General features: G+C 44.9%; 1 protein-coding gene across 2 annotated transcripts in view; it reads right to left on the bottom strand.

Annotated features, from left to right (window-relative positions):
* Positions 1–635: 635 nt before the first annotated feature.
* Positions 636–14,813, bottom strand: part of SNX19 (sorting nexin 19) — a 61,006-nt gene continuing 46,828 nt past the window's right edge. Inside the window, exon 12 of one of the 2 annotated variants that reach the window (XR_002725165.1) lies at positions 636–807. The gene's annotated coding sequence lies outside the window, so the exon portion shown is untranslated. Of the gene's footprint in view, positions 808–11,830; positions 13,910–14,813 lie in introns of those variants that run through there. The other variant, XR_002725167.1, reaches the window with a different exon arrangement.

Raw genomic sequence — 14,813 nt, forward strand, 5'->3', positions numbered from 1 at the left:
TGTTACTTTTAAAGGGTTTATACTGTGTCAAACAGAAAGACATTTTAGTGGGAAACAGTGTACGATTAGTAAGTGCTATTGTTGAGTTATGTAAAAGGCCCCGTGGAACACAGAGATCCGTGGAACACAGAGATAAGAACCTTTTCTGCTTGAGGATCGTGGAACGCTCTGTGGAGGAGATTGTGTTTAAAGTCGCAGCTGGACACCTTCATTAAGAGGTGAGGTGAGAGGGGTGGTGTGGGAGGAGGATATTTTAGGCAGGGGTGGGGTGACCTGCCATCCTAGTTTGCTTGGGCCTGAGGGAATTCCTGGGGATCCAAGACTTTCACTGCTAAAACCAAAACAGTTCCCAAAAAAACTCAGATGGTCAATCGCCTTAGAGAGGGGGAAATTTATGCTAAGCATGAGAATGGTTTGGCCCTTCCCATTTCTACAATAATGGTCTGTTCTATGTAGGTCAACGTCTCTTTTCTCTTTAGATACCTTTTTTCTTGCCTAGCAAAAGTTTTACTTATTATGGGTTATTTACAGTAAGAGCTTTAAGATCCACTTTCTATAACACGTCACACCTCATTTGCTCTCCAAAACCTCAATGAGTCCTCAAGCAGAAATGAAGAACTGAGATCTGTTCTTACCTCTTGCTTTTAGCTCCCCTTCTCTCTTTCTTGTGCCTCTTTCTTCTTTCTGCCGACTTCCTTCTCCTTCCCAGTCTCTGTCTCTTTCTCTTTCTTCAGCACCAAGTACCTTCTCTGTTTCTGAGGAAGCAGCAGAGGAGCCTATGTGATCCAGAAAACTTGTTCTTGGGTTCTGGAAGCAGAGATGCAGGAATGGACCAGTAAGGCACTAAACAAACCCATTTAGAATCTCAAGAAAGAAATATCTAACAGCATAATCATAACAACAACAATTTGATGTCTTCAGTAGCACTCCAATAGCTTCACTGGCATTAGCTAATCTTGTGCAGTGAGGAGGTGCAATTCCCTCTAGCCTGGCAGATTCTGTTTGGTTATAGTATTTATAGTGGCTCCTTTTCAGAATCCGATTCTCTGCCCCTTTCTCCTAATGAATCTCCATGTTGGTGGAAATACATTTATATCTTCCCCCCTTTAAAAATGGAATATGAGACTAGAGACAGATGGTATCCTAGTCCCGATCCTCCAGGTTCACATATGTAACATATCTCTGTATTGTGTATTCAGATACGCTTTCCCATCTCTATACCTAACAACCACATGAACAAGTAGAACTCTGGGTGCACAAGGAATAGAAGTTTAAAAGCTTACAGCAGAAGTGGGGGTCAACAGAATAGCCCGCAGGTCCTTGAAAGTGGGGTTGTGAGTGCTGGGTCCATCAAGATGCCCTCAGCACAGTGCGCACCCAAAGGAAGAGCTCATTCTGTATGTGTTGACTTCCTGATTGATGCATGTGCAGTGAGAAAGAATCAAACCAAAGACCAAGGAGTCTTTTATATATATACTTTTTAAAAAAATTCTACATATGCCATATCGGTTTGCTGCACCCATTAACTCGTCATTTACATTAGGTATTTCTCCTAATGCTATCCCTCCTCCAGCTCCCCAGCCCCTGACAGGCCCCAGCGTGTGATGTTCCCCACCCTGTGTCCAGGTGTTCTCATTATTCAATTCCCACCTATGAGTGAGAACATGCGGTGTTTGGTTTTCTGTCCTTGTGGCAGTTTGTTCAGAATGACGGTTTCCAACTTCATCCATGTCCCTACAAAGGACATGAACTCATCCTTTTTTATGGCTGCATAGAATTCCATGGTGTATATGTGCCACATTTTCTTAATCCAGTCTATCATTGATGGACATTTGGGTTGGTTCCAAGACTTTGCTATTGTGAATAGTGCCACAATAAACATACGTGTGCATGTGTCTTTATAGTAGCATGATTTATAATCCTTTGGGTATATACCCAGTAATGGGATTGCTGGGTCAAATGGTATTTCTAGTTCTACATCCTTGAGGAATCGCCACACTGTCTTCCACAATGGTTGAACCAGTTTACAGTCCCACCAACAGTGTAAAAGTGTTCCTATTTCTCCACATGTTATCTCTCCAGCACCTGTTGTCTCCTGACTTTTTAATGATCGCCACTCTAACTGGTGTGCGATGGTATCTCATTGCGGTTTTGATTTGCATTTCTCTGATGACCAGTCATGTCCCTACAAAGGACATGAACTCATCCTTTTTTATGGCTGCATAGAATTCCATGGTGTATATGTGCCACATTTTCTTAATCCAGTCTATCGTTGATGGACATTTGGGTTGGTTCCAAGTCTTTGCTATTGTGAATAGTGCCACAATAAACATACGTGTGCATGTGTCTTTATAGTAGCATTATATGTGTCTTTATAGTAGCATGATTTATAATCCTTTGGGTATATACCCAGTAATGGGATTGCTGGGTCAAATGGTATTTCTAGTTCTACATCCTTGTTCCTTTAGTCTATATCTCTGTTTTGGTACCAGTACCATGTTACTTTGGTTATCGTAGCCTTGGAGTATAGTTTGAAGTCAGGTAGCGTGATGCCTCCAGCTTTATTCTTTGTGCTTAGGATTGTCTTGGCAATGCGGACTCTTTTTTGGTTCCATATGAACTTTAAAGTAGTTTTTCCAATTCTGTGAAGAAACTTATTGGTAGCTTGATGGGGTAGTCTATAAATTACCTTGGGCAGTATGGCTATTTTCATGATTTTGACTTTTCCTATCCATGAACATGGAATGTTCTTCCATTTGTTTGTGTCCTCTTTTATTTCATTGAGCAGTGGTTTATAGTTCTCCTTGAAGAGAACTTCCTTCACATCCCTTGTAAGTTGGATTCCTAGGTATTTTATTCTCTTTGCAGCAATTGTGAATGGGAATTCATTCATGATTTGGCTGGCTGTCTGTTATTGGTGTATAAGAATGCTTGCAATTTTTGCACATTGATTTTGCATCCTGAGACTTTGCTGAAGTTGCTTATCAGCTTAAGGAGATTTTGGGCTGAGACAATGGGGTTTTCTAAATATACAATCGTGACATCTGCAAACAGGGACAATTTGACTTCCTCTTTTCTTAATTGAATATCCTTTCTTTCTCTTGCCTGATCGCCCTGGCCAGAACTTCCAACACTATGTTGAACAGGAGTGGTGAGAGAGGGCATCACTGTCTTATGCCAGTTTTCAAAGGGAATGCTTCTAGTTTTTGCCCATTCAATATGATATTGTCTGTGGGTTTGTCATAATTAGCTCTTATTATTTTGAGATACGTTCCATCAATACCTGGTTTATTGAGAGTTTTTAGCATGAAGAGCTGTTGAATTTTGTTGAAGGCCTTTTCTGCATCTATTGAGATAATCATGTAGTTTTTGTCTACCAAAGACCAACAAACAAACTAACTCTCCAACAAACAAAAATACAAACTGGGAGAATGTTGTCAGTGGCACTTCCTGCCTTACACCACCAGTTTTTATAATTATTTCCCACGATCCCAGTGTCCTATTGACTCTTCTTAACCCCCAACAGCCCAAAGCTGTGGTGCCCAAGCAAAGCTTCTGTTTTCCAGGAAACAGCTGATATTCCCGTTGTCATATTCCTTATTTTTATTCTGTAAGATTGGGAGAGAGAATACAAGTAGGCAAAAGTTACAGGTTCTAGCATCAGACCTGTCCTCCACTCCTGGCTGTGGCTTACTACCTGTGTGACTTGGGCAAATCACTTCTTATCTTGGAGCCCTTTCCTTTATCTGTAGAATGAAGATAGCACAGATTACCTCAAAAGATTGCTGTGCAGTTTAGCTGGGATAAGACTGGAGACATGGGGGTCTTCAGGGACTCAGGCTGACTGAGCAGCCCCGTAACCACTTTTTTGAAGGTTACTGGTTGACTAAGCCAAAAGGAAAAGAGAGCTCTGAAGGATGTCTCATTAGCACTTTTAAGTGAAGAGCAGGTTTGCTCATGTCTGATTGGCTAGAACTGGTCACATGGTATCACTCAAACAGGACGAGTCTGGGAAGTACAATTCTCACAGGTGCCAGGAAGGCACAAAGCTGGGAATATTTAGCAATTAGTACAGCATGCAAAGTACCTAGCACTATGACTGGCATGTTCTTTGTGCCACTCCATGCCAGCTGTATTTTAGTTCAGATCTGTTATCTATAAAATGTTGTGCATGTATTGTTTAATATATTCAAAAGTGTTAATTGCTGGTAATTGATATATTACATCCTCCCTTTCAGAAGTTCCTACAGCTTAATAGAAAATTCCTGGAGTGACTCAGCTCTCAGTTAGTAACTCAGTGAGTGGAAATATTTGGAAGGTTTCCTGAAGGAGGTAGAATTTGAACTGGATTTGGATGTTTGCGTAGCATCTCAGTAACAAGCTATCAAGTAGGACTTCTGACCCATGGCACGGAGTGCCTGAGTTCTTTGCTTTGCACATGAAATTTATTTATTTATGATTTGCCCATTTCTTTATTTATTTAGTTATTCATTAAATGTTTACCAAATGTTTATATGTGCCAGGCACTGGAGATATTAGCATGGAATAAGGCAAAGATGTTTCTCTTTGTGAAGCTTGCATTTTAGTAGGAGAAGACACTAAACCAAAAAAAAAAAAGTAAATATGGTAATAGTCTAGTAGGTGGTGATACGGTTATCAATGAATGAAGCAGAGTAGGGAGTAGACATGCCAGGGTCACAGAGAGTGGGGGGGTGCTGCTATTTTGTTTGGGGTGGTCAGAAAAGCAATTGAAGGGGCAGGCTCTTTGCAAATCTAAGAGGGGAGCATTCAGACAGAGGGACCAGCAAGGGCCACTGCTCTGAGGAAAGAGTCTTCTGGACCTATTTGGGGAAAGAGTGAAATGGTGGAAAGAACAGAAACTAGGAGCTGGGTCATTATCAGAGTTTTAATCTTGGCTTCATTGTTGATTTGCTGCTGTACTTGGAGCTGGCAATAAATAAATTGGTTGCGAGGATCCACTGGGAGCTAGGCTGCCTGGGTTTGAATCCCAGCTCTGCCCTTTACTAACTGGGTAAGTGGGGTGAGTTACTTCTCTCTCCAAGTTTCAACTCCTCCATCTGTACATGGGGGTGGGGACCCTCACACTTCATGCAGTCTTCGGGAGAATTAAGTGAGTGAATCCACACAGAGCATAGAAACCAGGCCTTGACGTGCTGTGAGCCATCTCTGATGTTAGCTATTGCTATTAGAGCAAGTTATTTCCCCTCTTTGGGATTTAATATCATCTTCCAGCGATTGTGAGCTTTGGAGACATGGTCTCTTAGCTTCTCTCAGGAAGTCTGAGGCTAGTTTATATGTTATTCTGTGGACCATTTGCTTGTCATTTGCTCTCTCCTCAGGAACTGTGTTTTTTCACAGTCTTCTTGCTGGATTTAGCTTCTTTCCAGTGAAGTCGAGCATGGGGTACTTCATTTGTCTTTGCTAGACTTCCACTTCTCTCTGCCTCATTGGTGGGCTTTATTCCTTCCTGGAACTTTGCACACCACTTCAGTACATTTTGTTGATTAAAAACATTCTCTCCACAAACTTCAATACACTGGCAAAGGATCTCTGTAGCTGAAACTTTAAAACATGAAACTGCAGGCTGCTTTCTGTTTGGAGACCGAGCATCTGGGAAAGATGCCGTTTGAACTGAGGGTGCACCAAGTCATAGACACTCTTGGATGGCCCTTCCTGCAACAGAGTCACAAATGCCAACAAGCATCTTACTGCTCTAGCCACGTGCTGTGGTTGCTAATCATATAAAGTAGTGCATTTGAGAACCCATCCTACCCTTGGTCTGAACGTTTGTGTCCCCCCAAAATTTACAGATTGAAATCCTAAACACCAAGGTGATGATATTAGGAGGTGAAGCCTTTGGGAGGTGATTTGGTCTTGAGGGTAGAGCCCACATGAATGGGATGAGTGCCCTTATAAAAGGGGCGTAAGGGAGCTTTTTTATCTCTTCTGACATGTGAGGTTACAGTGAGAAGATAGGGTCTATGAGGAAATGGGCCATCATATGACATTAAACCTTGGTCTCCAGATTGTGAGAAATGTTTTTTTTTTTTTTCTTTTCTTATCAGCCACTTGATATGGTATTCTGTTGTGGCAGCTCAGACATAGTCCTGTGTCTTTAGAACTCAGGGTACACGGTACGCTCCATCAATGCTCATGACCATTTGGTACTCACGCTGTGGGGGTTCAGAACGAACAACTGAGACCAGCCGTGCAGCATTTGTCCTCTTTCTGTGAACAGTGCCATTCTGTATGTGACATGGACTCTTAGCTTTAGACCCTACAGATCACGGTGCAGTGTCTTTCACAGAATGAGTGTGCTCGGTACTAGGGATACTAAGCTGGGCGATAAACCCTGCTAGGCCCCAGACAGGTGCGCCCTGCATGGAGTGGAGAGTGTGTGGCCAGGTGAAGCAGCCCAGACAGAAGTGCCAGCACCACCATCCACGAACTGGGTGACCTCAGCCATGCACCTGAGCTCTGGGCCTCATCTTTCCCATCTATACCATGTGGGCATGTAGCTTTGTTTTGACAAATAAATGACAATATATATTTTCGGAAACTGGTGGCTACTAATCTTATGTAAAGAATGTGTGTATTTATCTTGCCAAATAAATATATGGTTGCTCTTCAATTTCAGATCATGACAAGTCGATATCATAATGAATTTGGTGTATTTCTTGGTCAGGGAAGAAGGAGAGAGAAAAAAACCCAGTGCCTAGTGATGACGCCACGTCAAGGTAAAACCTGGCCAAGGGTGGACCTGGCTCCAGTGTCTCTTTCAGCTCTCCTTCACCCTGGGGACTACTCATTTATCTCTATGAACGCAGATTTATGGACCTACAAATGAATATATGTGTTAGGGCCACCATTGCTTGTTGTAACTCCACAAAGCATGTTGATCACAAAACCCATAGAGGGCCATGGGGGCCCAGCCTGCAACCCAGCCCATCTGCTCCCTGCATCCTCATCCACCGCCTTCCTTACCACCGCCCACCCACATGCCAGCACTGCTGCGCTGCCTCTGCTGCAGCCGTCGCCTGGCCTACACTGCCTTCTCCTCATCTTTCCCAAGGCGACTCCTAACACCTTTTAAAACTGCCTAGAACCACCAGGAAGGCTTCGCTGGCCCCGCCCTGCCAGCCCGGCTTTCCCAGGCTGGGGGAAGTGCTTCTTCTGGGGGCTTCTGTGTGCACCTCTGTGCCGCCACGTCTCTCCTCACACGGTGACTTTCTGATGATGCGCCTGCCTCCCCTTTCCATGGATAATGAATGCACCCAGGACAGGGCTTTGGCTTTTCCTTCCTGAATGCAAAGCTCACCTGCTACCAGAGAGTTTGTGAATCTCCGCTGACCACATGGAAGGCCTAGGAAGCCGTGGGGGAGACCGAGTGAATGGCTTCCTTCAAGGCCTCCTGGCAAAGCAGCGGTGCAGCGCGAATCGGAGCCGGAGGACGCTGGCTCCTCACCTAGAGCCCTCCTTGAGTCAGGTGGCTCTTCTCTCCCATACCCAGCGTCCGGCGCTTGGCTTTGCCTCCCGGAGTGGGTGGCACTGTTTGGCCGCCACAGGCACAGCATCGCCTCTAGGTAGCACCCTCCGCACCCAGGGATGTCCCCATCCCGCTGTTCACAGCCTTGCCCTTCCTGATGGCTAAAGCAACGGCGCCACCTTCCGGCCTCAAGGCCACCGGGTGTGGCCAGACCTGGGAGACCTTGGGCGCCCTCTTGTGGAATTTCAGAAGTTGGGCTGCGGCAATGACTCCGTTATCCCCAACTGACCATGAGGAGGACCGCTGGGCACTTCCACCTCTGAGGTTTGAGTGGTTCAGTGCGCCTGTGCAGGGAAACCCCGCCTAGAAAGCAAGCCTTTACAGCTACCTCGGCGTAGAAGACCAGAGGCATGTGAGGTCATAAGTTGTCAGGCACAGGTGACATGCTTCCTGGAGACAAAATGTCCAGAAAGCTCCTCTAGGCAGCAAATAAAGAAGTCATGGAAAGGAACCGTGGAGAAAAAAGAGGCGAAGGGAAGAGAAAGGGAATGTTATTCTGACCCACATGCCTCACCGCCAGGGTTGAAGTCACTAACAAGGCCATTTAGGAAGAGCAGGCTGGAGTTGACAGCCTTTCCCCAGGAGTCCCCTGGTGTTTCCAGGTCCCCCCGTTTGAAGCACTCAGGAACACACTCAGTCCCTGAATCTTCACTCAGCTCCGTGGTGTTACTGGCAATCGTTGGATGTCCCTGGCTGGGGCTTAGTCTCGGCTCCTGTGTCAGCCACATAAGAATCTCAGCATCTTGGGAACGTGAGTTCAACTTGAAATACACTTCCCTGAAAGGATTACTTTGTTTTGGGACAAGGCTCATATCAATCTGTCCTGCCAAGAGATTACTGCTGTTAAACTGTTGGTTTTCATTGCTGTCAAACATAATCTTACAAGGAGAGAGAGGGGCAATCACCCTCGATGCCCAGCTACAAGAGAAGACTTTTGACTGGGCAGGACTTTTCCTGGCACTCTGGAGAATAAAAAAGGAATATGTAGAATGGCTGTTATGTGATTAAATGTTTACACCCACAGTGCGGCTGAGCCATTCCCAGGGGTGCACTGAGTGGGACCCCTCCACCAGCAATGACCCTGCTGGCATTTTGCAGGTGCCTGGGGAGAAGGCCCATTGAAGACCTGGGGCTGAAAGGGCAGCTCAGCTTTGCACATATGCTTGGATTTCCTCTCTATTCCAAGGCAGACAGTCCTCAGGGTTCGGCCCAACACTCTAAGGATGGGAAGAATAAAGAAACGATGTTCCAACAGTATTTCTGCAGCTCTAAACTTCCAAAGGGATGCTGGACCAACCAGCATAGATGCTTCCTTTTCCGTAATGCCTCGAAAAACACTTGGGAGTGTGAAGGAGTGAAATTTTATGCTATTGGCCTTGTTCTCGTTTGCTTTTGATGATTATAAAATTATTCTAATGCAAAACCCATACAAAATTGGTAACTCAGAATCTCGCCGGATGAACTGTTACGTCAGACTATGCTCTAGGAAGAAGTATTAGAAATCAAAGAGATTAACTTTCCAAATGTTCATTTCCATCTGAGTCCCTCTCTGGGACTCAGTTTCCTACTCTGTGCAATTGGGAAGGTGACCTACTTTCAAGGACCTTTATAGTTCAAATACTCTTCGGTTCTGTGAAAAGAAGCCTTATATCATCCTGTGGTGGGCTGCATGTCACACTATCACACAGAGTGGTCCTTGCTTTACAGAAAAATACTCATTTGCTCATTCATTCACCTATCCATTCATTCGACAAATAGTGAGCACCTACGGTATTCCTCACACTGCTGAAGGCAGAGCTGTAGGGTGAGCTGTGAATAAAGCAAGGTGTTGGCCCTCATGGGGCTTGCATTCTTATGGGAACCACACACAATGAAAGATTTAAACATATATAGTGTAACCTGAAGTGATGTAAGCCAGGCACAGAAAGACAAACACTGCATGGTCTCACTTAAATGTGAACTCTAAAGAGTTGAATTCACAGAACCACCGAGTAAAACAGTGGCTGATAGGCTGAAGGGTTGGAGGATTGGGGAGATGCTGGTCAAAGGACACAAAATTTCAGTTCGACAGGAGGAATAAATTCAAGAGATCTACTGTACAACATGGTGATTACAGTTAACAATATATTGTATATTTGAAAATTGCTCGGAGAGTAGATTTTAAGTGTTTTCACCACAAAAAATGATATGTGAGATAAAACATGTTAAATAACTTGATTTAGCCATTCCATAATGTATACATATATTAAAATGTCATGTTGTACCCAATAAATCTATACAATTTTGTCAATTAAAACAATTAAATGTAGTGTAATGTAATATAGTATAACAATAGAAAACAAATCAATAGTAAGTGCTATGAAGAAAAATCAGCAGGATAGGAATTACGGGATAAGGAATGCTATTTTTTAGACAGGGTGGTCAGGAAAGCCTGAGAAGGTGGCATTTGTGCAGAGACACTGGAGTAGGGGAGTGAACCATGCCAGGGAGAGGAAAGAGCAAATGAGAAGGCTTCACATTCAGGCATGTGCTTGGTGTGTAAGGACACTGGCAGATGGGGGAACAAGGCTGTATTCCTGGATGTGGTCTTAGGTTTTGATTCTAAGATGCCTTTACAGTTTAAGAGCATTCTCCAGAGTCCGTGTTGTGTGCAAGGCTCAAAGCTAGGCTCTGGGAGTACCCTGAGATAAAACACAGTCTGTGCCAGAGGACACTCCTAAGGGACATGCACTCATCTACACAAGAGAAGGTACTGATAGTGGAAGGAGGTGTGTGCCAAGAATCCAATGCACGGCGCAGACACTGGTTCTGAAGGAGCTCCAGAAATGGGGACTCAGGCACTCAGAGATGCCTGGGCGAGCAGGGGGAGTTTAATGTGGACCTTGAGCAAAGGACCAGGCAAAATGAGAGAGGCAGACTATTTAGGCAAGGAAGGAGTGAGCAGAGGGAGTCGGCAGGAGTGGGCATGGCCTAATTGGCAATGGCTTGGTTGGAACAAAAGCATCTCACAGCAGAGCCATGGGAAATAAGGGGTGTGAAGAGGCTAATCAAGAAGGAAGGAAGTGGCCTGATTCCTCAAGGCTGGATAAGAAGGTGCTCCTCTGAATTCAAATGAGATTTCATGATCAACATGGTTAGGACTTTGATGCTGTTACTCTAGGAAAGGGTTAACGGTTTCCCCTTGAGGTCTCATTCTCTAAGTGCTGAAAGAGCTGTTTACCTCACAGGCCACTAGGCCCCACCTGCCCCAGAGGCCCAGTTAAGGGAGGATGGCTTCCAGCGCTGCCTCCAGGGCGGTCTTCTCATGTGAATGGCTGCTCTCTGCACTCTGCCTAAGCCTCCAGGTGCTCAAGGGCCTGGTGACCAAGAATCACCTTTCTGAAAACCAACCTGACTGGCCCAGAAGTGAGCCCATCTCCATCCCAGCCTCTGTTTTCCTGTCCCTACTCCTGAGCACGAAGATGTGCAAGACCCTAACTTACTGGAGCACGGCTTGGAGCCGGGGGCATCAGACCCTGTGCCCACTGAGAACTGTGGATGTGGAATATGCCCAGGGCTGCATTCTGAGCTGCACCTGCCAGCCACACACTGGTGCCCGACTGCTGCACCATCTATGAGATAATGTCTCTCCATTTTGGGATTGTGACATAGTTACATCAGACCTCAATGGCCAGTGCTTGCATTCCAGGCCTGAGATCAGTGTGACAGCAGAGAAACCTGAGCTGCGAGGGACATTCTCAGGCTCAAAAATCACAAACCCGACAGGGAAAGGAATTTGATCAGAAAACGACACCATTTAGGTTATTTTAATGCCTGGATTTGAGCTGCCCTTTAAGCAGAGCCCCTTCTGTCGCAGGACTTTATTACCAAGTGACCCCGGCAGATGACTTTCACTTGTTTTTAACTGTAGAACAAGGTCATGTTTGGTTCAGGCACACTACATGGAGTGGACTTTGGGTGACAGGGTAAGCCCTGGCTCAGGCCTGTTTTGCCATGCACACAGCATGCAGGTTGACAAGGCAGAGGCCAGGTTCTGAGGCTTTGTAGCAAATGACCTCCTGTGGGTGCAGAGAGAACTTCTTCCACTCTTGCACGTACAGTTCCTAAAAATTCCACCTTTACTGAGGCACTGTACTGTTGAATGCCACCTAGGCCTTCTTTGATCATCTGAAACTTGCAACTAAGAGATGGGAAGAGACAACTGTAAACCACTTAGAGGTGACCATTAGTGCATCAAACAGTCAATCAATTTATGAATCAAGAAACATTTGTATATCTATTTACTAAGCATTTTTGATGTGCAGGAGAGAGTACAAAGCAACATACAACGCAGTCTTCATTCTTAAAAAGTACCTAATAAAGGTATGGAAAACAAGATTTGTACTCAGAGAATTCTAAGACAAACGGTCAAATATTCAAATGGCCTGGCACCAGTGGCAATTCCAGCAGACAAACAGCATGAGAAAAGGCTGGGAGACAGTAATAAACATGTGCCCACTGCAATGAGCTACCCAATCAAGCCGTTTTATCTCCTTAAGATGGCAGATTAGAAGACCCCCTTCCCCAGAAGAGTGGGAGTGTCTGCCTTCAGGCTGTCAGTAATATTAAATAAGAGTGCTTGGTTTATACATTTTAAAAACGTAAGGTCTGACATTCTGCCCACAGCAACGGAGGGCAGTGTGGTTTAACAGCAAAAGGACTGAACAGAGTGCCAGGAGCCCTTAGCTCTAGACTTACTGAACAGAAAGACCTTAGGTGAACTTTTCATTGAAACACTGAAGGCTTTAGGTTCACACCTGTATACAAAGGATAGTCCTGGTGTAGGGCAGCGGAAATGCCACTGAGCTAGATGCTGGAAGACCCAGGTCCTGGCTTTGCTAATAATAATGACATTTATTATGCACTGTGTGCTAGAGGTTGTTCTTAAATATATTAGCTCATTTAGCTCCCTTGCCCACCCAATCTCTGTGAGGAAAGCACTATTCTTATGAGCATTTAATGGACAAGAAAACTAAGCCACAGAAGTGTGAAATCCTTTCCTAAGGACACTGGCAGAGCTGGGATTCTACCTGGTTGGCTGTCGGCATAGCCCATGTTCTTAATCCCTGCGCTGCTGCCTCCCAGTAAAGGAGGGAGTGATCTTGGGCAGAAGACAAACTCTCTGCATGTCAGTTTCCTCTTCAGCAGAATGAGGACATGAGTATTAATAACTTGCCAAATCACCTTAAACAGTGATTGTCAAGATCTAAATAAGACATTGGAAATGAAATACTTTGTGATATAAAAAGTCCTATACATGTGTGAAGTCTGTTCCTCAGAGGAATGATGAAAAGATGAAATGAGATGGCTGATGGGAAACGCTGTGGGACATGAACATAAAAGTGTGACTTGGATGATCAGGGCCACCACCATCCTGGGAAAGGCTAACTGGCGGTGAGCAGGCTCTTGCACTCCGTGAAAATTTCAGGATGCAGCTTCTTTTACATATCTGTATAGTATCTTTAGTCAACCTGATTTTGGCAGGTTTAAAGACGAAAAATGAAGGATAGGAAGTTTTGATCCTAGAAGCCTAGAGAAAGTCAAGTATATTCCTTTCAAGAAGAGAATCCCAAGGTTTCTTTCCTTTCTTCCTTCCTTAAATTGAGACCCAAATGAGGTGGAAGAAATCTCTACTGAGATGAGACTCATTTTTAGGAGAAACATGGAGTCTATCATCGTGGTTCCGGAATCTGGCCATGCACTAAGAGACAGCTTCTGCTCCCTATCTGATACTACCAAGCTGGACAGCGACTTTTCTATGATCCAGTTCAACTTCTTTGTATGGAAGAAACTGAAGTCCAGGGAAGTGAAGAGATTGGTCCAAGATCACTAGAACCCATGACTACAAGGCAGTTCTTCTGAGGCCAGGCAAATGTGTGTTCCTCCCCATTTCACTGCCTTTCTTTTGGGTGGGTTTCGGGTGAGGGAAATTTTTATGAGAACCCACATCATAATCCCGTGACAATTCCAAAGAACGAAATGATTAAAAAAAAAATCTGTTCTCTGAAATGGCTCCATCTCTGCCTTCATATTGCCTGAAGAGTTAGACACAATCTGGCTGAGTCTCGAAGATACTCTGAATCACCTGTTTTCTTGTGGTAAGAAGGTGCTTCCAGAAGGCTGATTTTTCCCTTTTCATGCCTTCCCTTTTCACTTACTGGGGCACAGACTCTCTCATACTGACAGGAAGAGAATTAGCCTCCTTTGGTGTTACTGCTCCTTCCCACTTTAGCTCAGCATTATACACACAAAACGGGTGGGTGTGGAGCCCTTTCACCAGGGACTGGGTTGCAGAGTCTGTTACTGGAAAAAAAAGCAACACCCTTTTTGAGCCCAGAATTCATCAGATTTTTTTCCTGTGGTGATACAGAGGCCCCTTCACCCTGGCAACCAAGAGGCTACAGCTGGATATGTGCTTATGAGATGGGTCATAGTTAAGAGCTGCCAGCCTGGGGTCTGTTTCTGGGACATTTCCACCTTAGATTAGACAAGCATTGGAGTCAGGAGCTAGCTGGTTACTGTAGCAACAGGCCTTCAAAGCTTCACATTTCAGATGGGAACTGCTATGCTATGAAACTTGCTCAGGACATCCTTTTTCTCAGTTTGAGGTTAAGTACTCCTCCGCCCCCCACTCCCACCCCCCACGCCCAGTGCATTTTCACAGCAGAGAGGAGGTCTGGAGGAGACAAGAGCCTAAGGCTTCACCCTTGCTCACTTGGAACTAGGCATTCTTGCTGTCACCTGGTTTAGTCAAGAGGGTTGTGAGGGGTGTGGGCTCCATTGTGAGTGTAGAAAAGATAGAAAATTGCCATATGGGGATGAGGATTCCAAGCCTATCAGGAGGAAAGAAATATGTTACTCACTGCCACAAGAAGGTTGCCAACTTCATTTATGGCTCAGCAACCGCTTGCAGGCAAAATCTGTTACATGCCTGTCACTAGGCTATGCACCCGAGGATGGAGGCACTAGCTGAGGCTTACAAGATAGAATAGATAAGGAGAAAATTGTCTGCCATGGTATATGCTGGAAAAACTCTGGGAAACAAGACAATCTGCCTCCAAGGGATTAATAGGCCAGTAGGGAAGACAGACCAATAGGCAAACGCTAAGGGCAGGTAGAAAGAAGCTTGACTAGTGTAGGTACTTCAAAATGAAGACAGCTGTTTATGTCTCAATCAAGTTGTGTGGGTCCAGCCAATTTAAGATAA

This window comes from Piliocolobus tephrosceles, chromosome 13 (genome assembly GCF_002776525.5).
Source record: "Piliocolobus tephrosceles isolate RC106 chromosome 13, ASM277652v3, whole genome shotgun sequence".
In the NCBI taxonomy this organism is placed as follows: domain Eukaryota; kingdom Metazoa; phylum Chordata; class Mammalia; order Primates; family Cercopithecidae; genus Piliocolobus; species Piliocolobus tephrosceles.